The 17757-nt window shown below is 47.8% G+C and overlaps 1 protein-coding gene across 5 annotated transcripts in view; it reads left to right on the forward strand.

Moving 5' to 3' along the window:
* DCTD (dCMP deaminase) overlaps positions 1–17757 on the forward strand; it is a 104841-nt gene that overhangs the window by 44182 nt on the left and 42902 nt on the right. The window lies entirely within an intron of this gene.

The following is a 17757-nucleotide window of genomic DNA, read 5'->3' on the forward strand; positions in this document are numbered from 1 at the left end:
GGGTCTTTTACCCAGGGCCTGGCCGGATATCTTGCTCTCATGGCATAAATAGGATTGCGATGTGGTTGTGCGAGGAACCCAGATCCACTCTGGACCGTGAGCTCCAGAGACTCCGACGCAGAGCGGCGTTCCTATTATCACTTAGTAATTGGAGTTTTGCAGGCTTGGGATTACTGCTAATGGAAAGCAAATGGGCCAAGAATCAAGAAATCAGCACTCGAACAGCCAGCACCGCTCAGTAAAGCAAAGAGGCTATTATGCCACTTGATGTGGATAGAGATCATCATTTGTAGAAGGATTTGCAAAAATCTTCCCAGCTCGTGGAAACAATGCCCACCAGGCTTTCTGGTGGCCCTGTCCTCCCTGCCTGGGACAGCTAAGTGGCCGCCCAGATAGGGAGCCTCATCTGCTGCACGATGAGCGCCCAAAGCCAGGCTCTCCCACTTGGCAGGAGCAAGGTTTGATCTTACCTTGGCTGCCCGCTTTCTCACTGGTACACAGAGCTCAGAGAAGCTCTTGGAACCAAAAGCATTCACACACCCCACCTCAGACTTCCTCCAGCAAACAGGCGGTGACAGGGCTGCCATGCGCTGCTGTGATGGAGAGCCCAGAACAGTGGCTCTTGACTCAAGGGTAGAGAAGTGGCTGTAAGAGTGACATTTCCCGGGGTTTGCCGACCCCTGGTCTCCGGGTTAGTCTTGCCCTCTCTCCTCTGTGGGGTCATGTCACCATCATACATTTACATGAGGGGCCTTTTCTCCATAGATCACGCCACCCCTTTCCCAGTGGCTAAAAGGCGATTTAATATGCAGAAACTCTGCTAGAACCACGTTAGGTTATGACATGAGGGAATGGGAAAAAAAAATCTAAGCCCAAACTCTGCCCTTCAGCTGTCCTCCTGAGACAGTGCGCTGCGTCGGCCAAGGACAGAGTGGGCGCGCTGGGGCTCGTGGGCCCAGCAGGCAAGAGGTAAACGGAGGCAACTTGAGCTGCTTGCGAGAACCAGACTCAAGATTGACACGAGTTCCTAGGTTCAAATTGGCCGAGGGGCTCAAGGGACTCACTGTGTCCGTCCCTTGCTCCAGCAGATGCTGGGACGCTTCCAGACAGCCCAGGAGGTGGGGGGAGAGGGAGAGGCATGGAAACTCTCTTACCTTAGTTCCTAAAAAGGAGCTTCCACTCACTGGTGACTCCCTCGCTTAGCCATTAAATGTCACTCCAGCCCGTGCGCACAGGGGAGAGAATCTACATCTAGCAGTAAAGAAAAGGTGATGAAATGAAAGAAGTTGTGAAATGACATTTTTTTCCAGCAGGTTTGTCATATCTCCTGCATGGAGGAAAATTGCTTTCTGTAAATCTTGGTCCAACAGAACAAAACACCTCTTTCTTTCCAGTTGGGGGGACAGCCGTTCTCATCAATATAATGAAGGTATTGTAAGCTGTGACTTTTACAAAGTCTGAGGGAAACCAATCTGCAATCTTGACAGATATGATCTTTCCAGATGCACTGTTCGTCTACGGCGGCGAGAGAGCACAATTAATTTATGAGGGAGGACAGCAGGATGTGACCCTTCGTGCGTTAGTCTAGGTGGAACTGTCCCTGTCTGAATTTAAGTTCTGGTAATTTAAAAAGATTTATATTAAGCTTTTCTTTCATTTTGAGAGTAGATTAAAATTCTAATGGAAACCATTTGTATGCATTTGTTGAATTGAATAGTATTTATGGCTGTGTAAAAAAAAACGCTGCAAAATTCTGCCGATAATAAAGCCAGTGAAGCATGAATAAGTGTAAAAACAGGAAGGAAATACACGCTAGAAACCATACTGTATTATACAAGCGTAATGAGGGAGGCAAGCCGAGCAGAACGGGGCAGGGATTAGGCCCCCGGATGGGATAGTTTTCCTTATTTAGTGGAAGGCTTTTATAGCCCTTTTATGACTGCAAACCAAATTTCCATTTCGAAATAGGCCAGATCAGTCCGCACAGACCCGGTGGCCACATTACCCTCTCCCCTCGTTCTTCGACTCTAGCCAGTGTCCAGGACAAACAGGCAGGACAGAAAATTCATGCAGCCTCTCTGAGGAAAGGTACTGATGCAGGAAAAGAAGACCCTTAAACAGGAGACAGGGTCGGTGAGCAAGGGAAAATCGGAGCCCAGGTGTGCGGTGCAGGCGGCAGAGAGGTAGCGAGACCGGGGATGTCACCGGGCTAGGGCCGTCAGGTGTGTCCCTGGCATCCACTGTCACTGCCATGGCCACCTGACGGGTGCCTGTATGGAAGCCTCCCCATCTCCTCCGCGGTGAAGGGTGAGTTACAGGTGCCACCACCCTGTCTGTGGCCTTTCTCCGGACTGGGGAAGACTGTCACAACAGCCTGACAATCTGCAGGCACAGCCATCTGAGGGGACAGAATCCATGCATCAGCCACCAGAGAAATCTCCTCTGCCACCTTTGCAGAGGGAAAGAAGCAGAATGCATCGTGGAGGCCCTTATCATGTGGGAAGGGCAGGGAAATCTGGCATTCTATCGAAGTCCATCTTGGAGTTGAGAGCGTTTCACTGGGAAACTCACATTCTCTCAGAACTGGCAGCCGTGACCGCATCTCGCAGCCAGGCAGCACCAACCATCATGGTTAACAGCGCTAAGGGGGGAGAAAGTGGAAATTTCCCGTGAGCCCCCCCGCTCTGCTCCTGTGGTGGTGCTTTTCCCCCTCTTTACCAGAGCTGCACGCATGTCGTCAAATGCCTTACGATGCATTAGAGCAGACTTGTGCATTAGCAAGTTTCACAGATGCAAAGTGGGATTTCTGTCAACAGAAGCCAGTGTGGAAATACGGAGCAGCTTAAGAAAGTACTGTGTTCTCTCAAAATTGCACCGGAGCCTGAAAGGCAGGGGTTCCAGCCTACGCGTTTTCTGAGGCAAATAGCATTGCCTCATGGCCCAACATGACATACAGGCCCCTTCTTTCCCCAGGAGCTTCCCGGGACTCACAGTCCAGCCGCTTCTATTCTGTTTCTTCATGTCCTGTCTGTGAGGCCATGAAATGGGTCTGTCCAGTCAACTTGCATCCTCGGCTTCTAGGGCACTTCCTGGTACACAGTAGGCACTCAATACATGTTTGTTGAGCTAAGCAAATATGTTCTCGGTCCTGTGGAAGATATGATATGAGAAAGACAAGGTCCCTGCCAAAAAGGTGCCCAAGGCCCAAGCTGGGGGAGGGTAGTGCCCACTCCAAGTAGGCCTTCAGCTCTGGCCCCAGCTTGATTTTACGTGACTAGGAACAAATTCTCGAAACTTCTTTTCTGTCAACTCTTCTTCACCCCCAGTATCACAACAAAACTTTACATCATTTAATGGAATTCCTGTGATAAGACAAGCACCAGGAGTTTGCCATATTTGTATCCTTATTGGACTCCCAAATTAATCTTAGAAAGCAAATGATGTCAGCCGGGAGCAGTGGCTCATGCCTGTAATCCCAGCATTTTGGGAGGCCGAGGGAGGTGAATCACCTAAGGCTGGGAGTTCAAGACCAGCCTGACCAACATGGTGAAACCTCGTCTCTACTAAAAATACAAAATTAGCCAGGTGTGGTGGCGCATGCCTGTAATCCCAGCTACTCGGGAGGCTGAGGCAGAAGAATCGCTTGAACCCGGGAGGCCAAGATTTCAGTGAGCCGAGATCGCGCCACTGCACTCCAGCCTGGGCAACAGAGCAAGACTCTGCCAAAAAAAGAGAAAGAAAGTGACATTATTTTTATGTCATCCCATTCACAGATGAAAAAAGAGCCATCAAGAGAATGAGTAACTCATGGGAGAGGAAGAATTTGAATTCATCTTTGGTTCTAAGTCCAGTTCCCATTCATTTAATTCGTTGTTTTAGCAAGTATTGACTGGACACCTATGGTACCGGGCACTGTGAAAGGGAGGTGGTAGTGGGGGGCATCAGAATACATCATCTCTGCCCTGAAGAAACCCATAAACTATTAGGGAAAACCCACATGTAAACCAAAAATTACCACACAAGATGGAAACGCGAAGATAGTGAGATACAGGGAAATACTCTGTACCATGCTCACTCAAGAGAGAAGGTAGCAGGTGGAGCAACGTTTTCATGAGGAGGGAAACTTGAACAAGTTCTTAGAAAATGAATACTTTCTCTTTGTTTTGAGATAGAGTCTTGCTCTGTCGCCCAGGCTGGATTGCAGTGGAACGATCTCAGATCACTGCAACCTCCACCTCCCGGGTTCAAGCCATTCTCGTGTCCTCGCCCTCCGAGTAGCTAGGATTACAGGCGTGCACCACCACACCCGGCTAATTTTTTGTAGTTTTAGTAGAGACAGGGTTTGACTATGTTGGCCAGGCTAGTCTTGAACTCCTGACCTCAAGTGATCCACCCGCCTCAGCCTCCCAAAGTGCTGTGATTAGAAAAACGAATATTTTTGCAAGCGCAGCGACAGGAATGTCAAAGGTGGTGGGGTCCACCTTATCTGATGTTTCCTTATCAGCGAGGCCTTTTCTGACTCCCTGCATGAAGAGCAAACTCACTTCCCTTTGGCCAGAGCACTCAACATGTATGACGTCCCACACGGGGTAGGCTGAATCGTGGCCCTTAAAATATGTCCACGCTCCAATCCTGGGAATATGTGAATATATTACCTTATGTGGCAAAATGGACTTTGCAGACATGATTAGGTTAAAGATCTTGAGATTTCAGGAAGATTATCTTGAATTATCCAGGTGGTCCTGACATAATTACAGGAGCCCTTACAAGAGAGAGGCAGCGGGTCAGAGAGGCAGGAAGGCGCTAGGAGCTGCTTTGCAGATGGAGAAAGGAGTCACGAGGACCTGAGAAAGTCACGGAGACGGATTCTCCCTGGAGCCTCCAGAAGAAAGCACCCCTGCTGACACCTTCATTTCAGCCCTGCAAGACTCGTTTGGGCTTCTAACATCTAGAACTGTGAGAGAATGAATTTGTGATTTTTTTTTTTTTTTTAATGGAATCTCCCTCTATCGCGCAGGCTGGAGTGCAGTGGCGCAATCTCGGCTCACTGCAACCTTCTCCTCCTGGGTTCAAACGATTCTCCTGCCTCAGCCTCCTGAGTAGTTAGGATTATAGTCATGCCCCACCATGTCTGGCTGATTTTTGTATTTGTAATAGAAATGGGGTTTCACCATGTTGGTCAGGCTGGTCTCAAACTCCTGACCTCGTGATCTGCCCATCTCGGCCTCCCAAAGTGCTGGGATTATAGGTGTGAGCCACCACAACCAGCCGAATTTGTGATGTTTTAAGCCATGAGGTTTGTGGTAATGTGTTATAGCAGAAATAGGAAACTAACACAACACATATCTACTTGTGTTATATGTTTGTTATCTTCCTCTGCTGAAACACAAACTCCGGGAAGCCAGGGACTTTGTTAGGTTGACTGTTGCGCCCTTAGTGCTCAGACAGAGCCTGGTGGCAGGAGTGGTGCACAATAAATATTTGTCGAATGAGCAAAGGCAGAAGGGGCGGTCACGGGAAGGGGGCCTACTGCGTGGCGGAGAGCCCTGACGTTTGAAAGTTCCGAGATGCTGGTAGACGTGGCTGCTTGGTGAGCTGAACTGAGGATGGGTTGGGAAGGTGGGAGATGCTGGGGAGCATTATGCTTTATTCTGCAAATGAAGAACTACTGATGGATTTCAGGTAGACTAGAGGCGTGATCATATTTCCTGATTGCTTTTTAAGTAATTTTTAAAAGCAAGTGGCCGGGCGTGGTGCCTCACACCTGTAATCCCTACAGTTTGGGACACCGAGGCAGGTGGATCACCTGAGGTCAGGAGTTCAAGACCAGCCTGACCAACATGGAGAAACCACGTCTCTTCTAAAAATACAAAATTTTAGCCAGGTGTGGTGGTGGGCGCCTGTAATCCCAGCTATTTGCGAGGCTGAGGCAGAAGAATCGCTTGAACCCGGGAGGCGGAGGTTGCAGTGAGTGGAGATCGCACCATTGCACTCCAGCCTGGGCAACAAGAACAAAACTCCATCTCAAAAAATAATAATAATAAATAATACTTTTTCTCTTTATTATTAAAAGTTGGAAATATATGGAAACATGGACAAACAAGGTAAAAAATCACTCAATTTCCTTCCTAGAGTTAGTCACTATTAATATTTTGGCCCATGTGTATTTTTCCCTTCAACATTCAGATTATACTTTGGATACTTTTTTGAAGCCAGCTTTTTTCTCTTCATGTGAATTTCTCCATGTCATTAAATATTCTCCTAAAAACATGGTCTTTAGTAACTACATCATATTCTCTCGTACAACCACAGCTAAGTTCATGTAATCAATTCCCTCTAGCTGGACGGTTCTTTTATTCCTCCAGCATTTTGTGATTTTAAATAATAATAGTAGTGCCTGGCGTATAGTAGACATTCTGTATATTTTGAAGGAATGCATGTTTCAGAGAACCTTTCAGACATAAGCTTTTATATGTATGTCTAATTGCTTCTTCGGGAAAAAAATTCTTGCAAGTGAAAATGTTGGGTCGAAGGCTGTATTTTTTTAAATGTCTCTTGATACGTATGGCCGAATTGCCTTTCCAAAGGTTTTAAAAATCATAACTCCACCCACAATATATGGGTGAATAATTTTTCTGGCCCAAAGGTGCTATTGTAATTTTTCAAACTGGTATTTGCGTTTTTGAAGAGTTTCCATGCGGACATGAAGGTGGTAGTCAGCGGGCCTTGTGACGTCCAGAGAAACAGCAGTAAGAACCTGAACTGTAGGGATGGAGGTTGCGTTAGAGAGAAGACAGTCCGGGCGGTGCAGATGTGACATCCGCAGGGCTTGAATCCAGGAGGCTGAGAGAGATGTTGGAATGACCAGCTCAGGCTTAATTCAGCAGAGCTTGATCGTAAGCTCACGGGACAACCCACAAAGTCAAAGCGAAGACACCAAGCTCAGAGACACGGGGCAGCATCGTCTGGGATCCCAGAGGCAGAAAGGAATGGATGGTGTCTTCTCAGGACCCCGCCCCCAGAGTGTGACTGTTTTTGTGTCACATGGCTTAAGGTTCAGATTCCAGGGAGAGGGGAGAGTCTGACCTACTTCGGGTCAAGCGTCCATCCTGTGGCCAGAGGCAGGGGGCGCCTTGATGGATGCTCCTTCCAAGAAGAGGGAGGGGTCCGTACTGTTTCCAGCAAAACACCATCTAAATAAATGCCAGGAATGCAAAAATCCATGGCTGACCTCTCCAAATGTGGTGCTTCCCATACTCAACAGTTCCTACTCATATTCAGCCTTTCCTTGAATACAGGGATAACTCCTTTCTAAGAAAAACAAGAAATGGGAGGGAGACAGAAACCTCGCTTCTGACCTTGCTGGGATCCTGGCTCAAATCCCCTGTAACCTCATGCCCTCTCGCTTCCTGGACCCTGGAGTGGCAGTCAGCTAGACCCTGGAGTGGCAGTCAGCTAGTCAGCACTAACATCTTGTGCTTCCTCCCTCATGCCATGAGGTTGCTTCTGGGAGCAGCTGCCCCTTCAGAGACAGTGTATCCCAGCTCCATCTGCACTGGGTTGGAGCCACGTTCCCACCAATGGAAAAAGCTGGACCAGGGTTTTCTAGAAGCAGATGTGCTGGGACCCTGAATTACCGCATAGGGAAAGCTGTGTGCCAATCAGGAACGCCCTCACTGGACTGTGATATGAGTGAGAAATAAACTTTAAATATGTTAGGGTTTATTTATCACTGTAGCTAATTAATAATCTTCTAAACACCTCTAGGTACTTGTTTAATAAAGGCCTGAGAAGAATTAAATGAACCATGGGTAGAAAGCCCCCTATAGGATTCCAGAGTAACGTAATTCCTAAAAACGTAGACAATGACTCAGCAATTCCAGTCCTAGATCTGTATCCGGAATAAATGAAAACATGTGGCCACACAAAAGCTTGCACAGGAACGTTCACAGCAGCATTCCATGTAAGAGGCAGCAGGACGACACCCACATGCCCATCAGCTGGTGAACGGATAAGTAAAACGCATGTCCCCACGGTACTATCTGGCAATACCAAGAATGAAGTGCTGATAAAGATGATGGTTAACATCACGCTAAATGAAAGAATCCAGATACAAAAGACCATGTGTTGTGTGACTTCATTTATATGAAATGTCCAAAATAGGCAAACCTATAGACTCAGAACTGAGGGAATGTGTTCTCTTTCCGAGTCCACGAGGGGCGTAGTTTTAAGGGCAAGAACTTCCCAACGCCATGTCCCCCTCCCATCTGTCTCCAATGGGGAGATTTAATGGTTTTTGCTTAAACTTCAAGGGAGCAGGAAAAAACTAAGAGTCAGTCACCCCAGCAGAAGTTCTAAGGAACTCCTTTCATTGGCCAGGGGTCTTAGAGAAGGTGGGGGTTCCTCCCAGGTTAAAAGTCCCCTTCTTCCACACCCCTTTGGACTCCATGTTTGGGTCCCCTTCCACGAACACTCCCTTCGTGGAAGCCATCTTTTTCTCTCCTGGATTTCCCCTCTGGAGTCCCCTTCCACACTCTCTCGTGGAAGCCTGTCTTCCCCTCCTAAACCCCATCTCTATTCCCTTCCACTCAGTGTGGAAGCTGCTTTCCTCTCCTGGATTCCATCATTCTGGATTCTCTCACTCAGTTTGAGAGTTAGCTGTTTCTCTCTCCTTCTCCGGTTTCTCTCTCTCTCTAAATAAATCACTTTCTACAAATACTTTTGAGTCTAGCATTTACTGAGCACTGTGGCGTGGTCCCCTCTCTCATTCTTGAAAGGGCAGGAGACCAAGAACCTGGAAAAACATCCTCTCAGGGAAGCTGAGGACACCCTGAACCCCTGAACCGCAATATTACAGAACTAAGTTAATGGCTGCCTGGAGGTGGCAGTGTGAGGGGTGGTTGGAGGGAGATGGGAAGTAGATGTTAATATGTGTATGAAGTTTCTTTTCAGGGTGACAAAACTGTTCCAAAATTCACGGTAGTGATGGTTGCACCATTCTGTGAATACATTAAATGCATTGAATTATATGCTTCTAATAAGTGAATTGTATGGTATGTGAGCTATGTCTCAATAAAACTGCTATGATTTCTTAAAGAGAACAACAAAGAGAATAACAACAAAATGAGATAATGATGAGAAGGAGCAAGCACAGCAGACCGTCTTCACCCCTAGCAGCCCAGTCTCTCAGAACGCCAAGGCAAAGCAAAGCGACAGCATCCAAATGGAATCGGAGACACCTTCCGGCCCAAATAAATAAACCCAGTACTCGCTTCACAGAGAGGCTGAGGACTCCAGATTCCACATGATAACAAAGCTTTCTTTCCAAATAAAGTATGAATACAGAGATTGAAGGACAGCCGACCAAGAGCCAGTCCCAAAAAGGTGCCGTGAGGCTGTAGATCTTTGCTGGCGAAAGTATTAAAAGCAAAACAGCCAAACCAAGGCACTTCACAAGAAGCTGAACCATCAAAAAGGAGCTCATCGGGACCCAGAGAACAGAAAGGAGACCTGCACTGGCTCCAGGACATGGGCTGGGGCAGTGGGGCTGGGTAAACACAGTGCCATGAGGGCGTCAGAGTCAAAACACTGAAAAGCACAGCGTGCTCTCTGAGGGGAGGTGTGGTTCAGATTTGTGAACATTATTTTTATTTTAACGGAAAAAGAAAAATAAAAAAGAAGCCAAAGGGTTTTTACATATTTCACCACGAGTTCATAATTTTATAGGACAATAAGAAAACTGAATTAAGGCCAGGTGTGATGGCTCATGCCTATAATCCTAGCACTTTGGGAGGCTGAGGTGGGAGGATCACTTGAGCCCAGGAGTTCAAGACCAGCCTGGGGAACATAGTGAGACTCCATCTCTATGAAAATATTAAAAAATTAGCCTGGCATGGTGGTGCACACCTGTAGTCCCAGCTACTTGGGAAGCTGACACAGGAGGATCATTTGAGCTTCCAGTTAAGCCGCTGTACTCCAGCTTGGGCAACAGAGCAAGACCCTGTAGCTTAAAAAAAAAAAAAAAAAGTCGGGCTCAGTGGTGCACGCCTGTAATCCCTACACTTTGGGAGGCCAAGGAGGGCGGATCATGAGGTCAAGAGATGGAGACCATCCTGGCCAACATAGTGAAACCCTATCTCTACTAAAAATACAAAAAATTAGCTGGGCGTGGTGGTGGACACCTGTAGTCCCAGCTATTTGGGAGGCTGAGGCAGGAGAATCACTTGAATCCACGAGGCAGAGGTTGCAGTGAGCTGAGATTGCACCATTGCACTCCAGCCAGGGTGACAGAGAGAGATGCTGTCTCAAAATAAATAAATAATAAATACAATTTATAATGACTGATTAAAAACTTATTGTGGCTTGCTAACGGAGATAAGAAGCTGGTAAAATGTTGGTGCCTTAAATTTTAGGGAACTTTGCTTGCCCCCACTAGACAGACCTGGGACCTCTGAACTCCCTGGCTGTACAGTGCCTGGGAGCTCTGAGCCTCTCCTCCCTCTCCAAAGCTCAGGGACCCTGGTTTCTGAACCCCAGCCAGAGCCCCTGCTGAGGACAGGCTAACTGAACAGATTTGCTGCTTTGTGTTGTTAGCGAGTATTTAGATGCTCAGCAAGGTCTGGCTGATTCTAGACAAGAAAACCTAGAAGATTTCCGGCAGAAGAGAGAGGCGGGTAGCATTGCTACAGCATTTCAAGTTCAACCAAAGTCAGAAAGAGAAGACAGGCTGGCTTTGCTCCTGACAAGCACACAATTTTATCAGTTTTGCAGTTTCTTTCTCTTGAGAAGACACTTCTCACCGCCTTCCTGGGTGAGGAATCCCTCAGTTTTACTGTGAAGGAAGGGAAGATCACCATGTGTGTGGGCTTTTTTACCCTCATGCACTCCGGCAGGTCAGGCATGATTTTATAGATGGGGGACTGGGACTCGGAAATGTTTATTAACTCTCCCTGGGCCCCCATGGAGAGCGAGCACCGGGCTCTGACTTCCAAGTTCATTGTCTTTGCATTGCTCCCCAGGGCTTCCTAAGAAAAATGGCTTCTCCTTGTTCCCTTGACCCCTCCCAAAGAAATGAGTTTTCCTTGTTTCCTCAAGCAGGGAAATGATGGGGAGAAAATTCGCATTACTGTGTTTTAGTAGATAATTCATGCAGCTGGTCTCACGGAGTCATTTTGACAGGTCCAGGCTTTGTGACTTCCAGAGACTTTTGTTTATGGCTCATTTTCTGGCGCAAGTTGAGGACAGAGCTGCGGTCAGTTCTCGCTGGTTATTCCAGTTGCCAAATTGGGCAAAAGCCGAAGGGAGGCTACGCATCGGGATTCAGACTCACGTTTGCCACCCAAGGTCCGTGCTAAGACGTGACACCTCGTGGTACTCGAGATTTGGGGAGAATCCTGGGGCACTGGGACCGTTTTCTCCAAGGGCCTTTCTAGGACTTGAATGGTGGGTTAGAAGCAGCTGAGGAGCGGCATGCTTAGGTTTGAGGCTGGTGCATTTGCTAAACACGAAATGCTGCTCCCTTCACTGAACCCCAGAGAGTGTAGCCAGCAGGTCTCTCAGAGAGCGTCTGCTGCACTCCGCCTAACTCATGCCGCTTCTCTAGTGGGGGTGGATACTTTTCACTCCCAGGAGACACTGCAGCCTGCTCTCACCATAAACAGATATAAAGTTTCTGGAATGTGGGTTTAAAGCAGAGATTCTTAAAATTTTTTTTTTTTCACAATGGACCCCTTTGGCAGTCTACGGATTTTTTTAGAACAATATTTTTAAGTGCATAATATTTTATTAATTACCAGCCAGGCACGGTGGCTCACACCTGTAATACCAGCGCTTTGGGAAGCTGAGGTGAGACTATCAGTTGAGTCCAGAAGTTCAAGACCAGCTTGGACCACACTGCAAGATCCTGTCTCCACAAAAAAGAAAGAAAGAAAGAAGAAAGAAAGAAAGAAAGAAGAAAGAAAGAAAGAAAGAAAGAAAGAAAGGAAGGAAGGAAGGAAGGAAGGAAGGAAGGAAGGAAGGAAGGAAGGAAGGAAAGAAAGAAAGAGAAAGAAAGAAAGAAAGAAAATTAGCTGGAAATGGCAATGTATGCCTGTAGTCCGAGCTACTTGGGAGGCCGAGGAGGGAGGATCCCTTGAGCCCAGGAGTCTGAGGTACGGTGAGCTACGATGATATCATTGCAATCCAGCCTGAGTGACTGAGGGAAACCCTGTCTTTTTAAAAGAAATACAGACAATGGAAATCAATTATATTGATATACAATTATCAATATTTTTCAAAACCCATTTTGTGGTAGAGAATATGTGTGTTTCATTCATGTGCTATATAACAAGGTCTCGCGCAGGTTTAATAATCACCGCAACTTTGAAATAGTGATAAGGGTAAATAATATTTCAAGATACTTGCAGCAACTGGTAATGGGATATGAAAATATCTGTGATTTCTACTGGGAGCAAACCACAGGAACTGAGAATAGTACTGTGATTCAGTGCCCACATTTATAATGAAAGGAAATGGAAGTTTCAGCTAGAGGTTAGTGAAAATGAGACGTAATTGTTTTTCTACCCGAGTCTAGAATCCTTCTGAATTCACAGATCTCCCGAATTTCCATAAAAAGAAAGCCTAGCTTTCTTCTCACATGATGCTTTTTAGAGAAATAACTAACTTACTGGGTGCGCTTATTTCGTATTTCTTCATTCCTTTAATTTCCCCCTTTGATTTCTGTTGCTCATTCTCCCTGCAGTCCCCAGATGATTTTCTCAATCTTTCTAACACCTCTCCTTTCCTTTTTAAGAAGGTTTTCACTTCTCTCCATTCTGTAGATTCAACAACAGATCCAAAGAAACATCTTTAAAATATTGTACAAGCAGAAAACGGGGTTCTGGTGGGGGAGCAAATGTGAGTGCCCCACAGTCTCTGTAAGGAGGGGCCCTTCGAATCTGAGGTCTCTCTCATCCACCCTCCTGGCTCTTCAGCTCGGCACTGCTCCTCCTCAGGAGACGGCAGGAGACTGGGGTCCTCCCCAATCTGGCACTCCTTGCCTGTGAAGTCATGGAGTGGCCCCATCCTATTTTCCTGCATAGACCCTGGAAGAATTTTTGAAAAACTGTGTGACACTTCACACATTTTTAGGTAAACAGCTCCAATTTTTGTTATAAGTTTAAATCATGTTAAAAGATTTCCTTTCTTGCATCTAGTATTTTGTCTCCCTCCTTTATTTTATTTTATTTTTTTTGAGTCAGGGTCTCGCTCTGTTGTCCAGGCTATAGTGCAGTGGCACGATCTCGGCTCACTGCAGCCTCTGCCTCCTGGGCTCAAGCGATTCTCCTGCCTCAGCCTCCCAAGTAGCTGGGACTACAGGTGCCCGCCACCACACCTGGCTAAATTTTGTAATTTTAGTAGAAACGGTGTCTCACCATGTTGGCCAAGCTGGTCTTGAACTCCTGATCTCAAGTGATCCACCCACCTTGGCCTCCCAAAGTGTTGGGATTACAGGCGTGAGCCACCACGCCTGGCCCCAAGAATCTTTCTAAAACCCTCCTTGCCTTGACCTCAGAGAGTCCTCAGGAACACTGCATTCAGGAATTGTCTCTTTTTTGGTGTTCTAGAGGTGTTTGCGCCCCAAGGCAATTCAGGATGGGTGAGAAGAAGGCTTTTCTTTTGTTCATAGAGAAAACTGTTGTGCATGGGGGTTGGTGGGGGCCCGACCCTGCAGAATGCTGGCACATTCTTGGCAGATCAATTTCAGGAAGCTGAGAACCTGGAAATTGATTTATTGATTCCTTTATAGCAGCCTGTATCCACTAAAAAGCCTTTGCGGGCTTGGGTTTCATTGAAGACCCATGAAATGAAGGAAACGGCTTATTCCCTTAGGGTGAACTTCTCCGTATCAATCGTGACCTAAGCATTGTGTACTTCGTCCATCACCAGGACCCACTGTGTGCCACACACACCCCGTGCTGGCTGTTGAGGGAAACACACCCACAATCCCTGCTCTCTCTGCAGAGCCCGGGACAGGGGGCAGTGCTGTGGAGGGGATGTGGGGGCACGGCCAGGGGGAATTCAGCTCAGGCTGGTGATAGGGTGTGGTCGAGGCATAGGGAGGACTTCAGGGAGAGGGTTGTCCTCTCTGAGGCCTGGAAGAGGCATGAATGAGCCAAGAAGGAGGCCAGAGGAGAGCGGGGAAGGACTCTGAAGCCAGGAGGCTGGAGGGGGAACTTGCCCAAATGCGTCAACCTGGACAAAGATCAGGAAACTGTAAGGCCGTTTAGTCAATTGCCTGCATTGCAGAGAAACAGAAATATGAAGGCCACACACTGAAATTAGCGACTAGCCGTGACTTACGATCCAGACATCTTAGCTGGAAGGCCGGGACAGTGACTCCTCTTCACCCGGGCTGCTATTTATTCTAGCGTGCTTCCACTTCAAGGCATTTAACCACTGTTGATGAATGACGCGTGAGTATATGGTGGAGTCATCTCCAGTTCAGAGAGGAGAAGTCAGGGTTCAGCAATGCAGGCTGCTCAGACGCGCTCCCATGCTGGGGTCAGGCAGCCCAGGATGCCGCCTCTGGGTGGGCAACAGTGGCCTCGCCTCTGCGCTCCTTTCAGGTGCTGCCAACCTTATCAGGTGCCAGTGCAGCTGCTTCTGCGGAGGAAGGGAACGGTCTTGGCCAGGTGCTGCCACCACTGAGCGGGGCCAGCCACTTGCCCATCAGCTGGGTGGCACAGCCTGGCACCTTTGTTCTCACATTTGCTTTTCTTTCCTGAACTTGGCACAGCAAAGCCAGTCCCAGGAGGAGAACTCCTTCCCAAGAGGAGGTTAAGCGTCTTGGCTTTAGTTTCCAATATGACTTGCTTGACTTTTTTCCACTTCACAGAGATAAGTGAAAATCCCACAGGTAGCATTCGCTTTTGCCAAAAGACCAGCTTGCTCAGGCCTGGCAGAGGAGGCGGGGAGAGAGAGGGCCAGCGGCCAGTGACAACCCCCGGAGGCCGCCCACTGGAGCCACCGGTCCAGGCCACAGGCACCCAGGGAAGGTTGGGGGGCTGCAGGAAATGCTGCGAGGTGACCTGGAGGGCCTCGTGCCTGAGTTGAGGGTCTCCGGAGCCCCGGCAGCAGCAGCGGCTTTTGCCATTGTGTCTGCTGCAGGCTGTCGACTGGTGCGCAGCAGGGCTCTGCTTTAATTTCTGGTTTGCTGGAGGCTTTCGGACGAAGGTGTGAGCTGAGAACTACCCAACGCCTGGTGGCTGTGCTAACTCGAGTGTGATAGTCAGAGCCACGCTCTGCCAGGACTCCGTCGTCGGCGTGGGGGCCAGGTGAGGAGGCATCCTGTTAACCAGAAAGGTGCATTTTTCTCCATTTACCCTCCAGGTTGCGGAGGAGTAGGCCTGTCTTTCTGGGGACCATCCTGGCCCAGGCAGGCCCCCTGCAGGGCCGAGTGTGACTGCAGACAGGCTGCAGAAGGTGTGAGCGCCAGGTGGGGCTGAGAGAGGAGTGGCAGGCTCCCTCTTGCCTGCTTGCTTGCTTCTGGCTAGTCACTGTTATGAGCTTGCAAATGGCTCTTTACACAGCGGCTCCCCAGGAGACCAGCAGGTTCTGGAATAAAATTTGATGCCAAGCTCCCTTCTGTCCATTCTCCTGGCTAATTTTCACCAAAGCACTGACAAAAATATCCCAGGGCACCTCATGCAAAGTAGATGCTTAATAAGCATTCAGTGAACCACCAAGCGAATCACAATAAATGACAATAAATGACACTGTGGCATCAACGTGCTGGTCTTGGACTTGATGTCCCAGAAAATAAGGGCTGTGGCTTCTGAATCTGCCTTGCGGAAAATTAGAATTTTTTTCTAATATTTTTGGTGATGATGACGATGAATCCAGTCCCTGAGTCCTCTGATCTGTAGAGTGGAATAGTGGAGCTTGAAAAGTAAGAGTTCTGTGTGTTCATCAGGTAAAGTGGGACAGGAAGTTTGAAATCACTGTATCCTGGAAAACACCTGGCTGTGCCTCCAGGGAAGGCTTTGATGCCTTTCCAGGGAACTTACCAATACAATACATCCCTCGGCCTGGGAGGCCCCTGGAGAGCACAGGAGCTTCTTTCTTTGTACCAGTGTACCCCTTTCTACACAGAAGTTAGTGGGAGCATGTGCTTGTTCGCTAGGGCTCCCTAACAACGTACCATAGACTGCGTGGCTTCCATACCAGAAGTGTATGGCCCCCGCATTCTGGAGCCTGGAGGTCTGTGAGCAAGGTGTCCGCAGGGTTGGCTCCTCCTGGGGCTGGCCATGCCTCTCCCCTGGCTTCTGGAGATTTCCCTGGCAACCTTTGGTGTTCCTTGGCTTGGAGAAGCCTCACCCCGGTCACCGTCTTTTTCTATATTTAGCGCTCTTTCTCTGCGTCTGTCTGTATCCAAATATCTTTTTTTAATGAGAACCCCAGTCATATGGGATTAGGGCCCAGCCCCCTCCAACATGACCTTATCTCAGTTTAACTAATTACACCTACAACGACCCTAAGTCCAAATAGGGTCACATTCTGAGGGACTGGGGGTTAGGATTTCAACACATGCATTTTGTGAGGAGACCGGCATGTAACAGAGCATTCCCACAGCTTTGAGAAACAATCGCATGTGAGAGGGACACCTGTTGGACAATCGCATGTGGGAGGTGATGAGGGAAAAGGAGGGAGGCGGAAAACAAAGGACAAGAACGATTGGGGGCAGCGTTGGGGGGCAGGAAGGAGCGCGAGCCAGCGGGGATTTCTACTGGGCTGCTGGCGTCCATGGATTCATTCATTCATTCCTTCATTAGTGAGCCCCTGCAGTTTGCTAGTACTGTATAGAATATACATAATGCAATATATTATATGCATAATTTGGAGGAATGGATTCCAGTCCCTCAATGAGCTTCTAACTTAGCTGAAAAATTGGAAGTGTAACATTGGAATAATGCATTCATTCATTCCACAGATAATATTGAATGTGTCTTGTGGACCAGGTATTGACCTGTGAGAGGGGCTTTTGAAGCCAGAGGTCATTTCTTGCTTAGCTTCCTGTCCTCAGAGCCAGTCTACTGGTTGATTTGTTACAGTAACAGCACAGTGACCTGATTCATTAAGGTGATAGTATCTTCTCTAACAGATAAACTCCAAAATCTCAGTGGCTTAACACAGGGGGTGTTAATTTCTGTCTCACATAAAGTTTCTGATCAGGAGCAGGATGTGGCGATAGTGTATATGCTCTGCTCCATGCAGTCATTCAGGGCCTCAACCTATCAGAGCCTCCACCATCTGCAATATGTGGCTTCCAAGTTACCCTCAGTAATGACTTCCAGCTGGCGGATGAGGGAAGGACTAGAGCCATGCTGTCCACTGCAATAGCCACTGGCTGCATGTGGCTAAATTTACATTGGAACTAAATACAATTAAAAATTCAGTTCGTTGGTCTCATTAGTCACATTTCAAGTGTGGCTTGTGGCTACCATATTGGACAGTACAGATACAGAACATCGCTGACATCACGTATGTTATGTATATATACAGAACATAGGCAGCACTGGTCCAAAGGATGGTGCATGGGAAATATGGGGGATGGAGGGAAGGGCTGGGATGGGCACACACCACTTCCACCGTTCTAGTGTTCAGGGAGTGCTTAGCAGGCAGGACGGTGAGGGAAGAAAGAACGTGACTGGAAGAAAGATGTCAATGGGTTGAAAGTATTAACTGGAAAAAAGATCACAAGATTTATAAATTGGGAAA

The sequence above is a fragment of the Callithrix jacchus genome, chromosome 3, assembly GCF_049354715.1.
Source record: "Callithrix jacchus isolate 240 chromosome 3, calJac240_pri, whole genome shotgun sequence".
Lineage (NCBI taxonomy): Eukaryota > Metazoa > Chordata > Mammalia > Primates > Cebidae > Callithrix > Callithrix jacchus.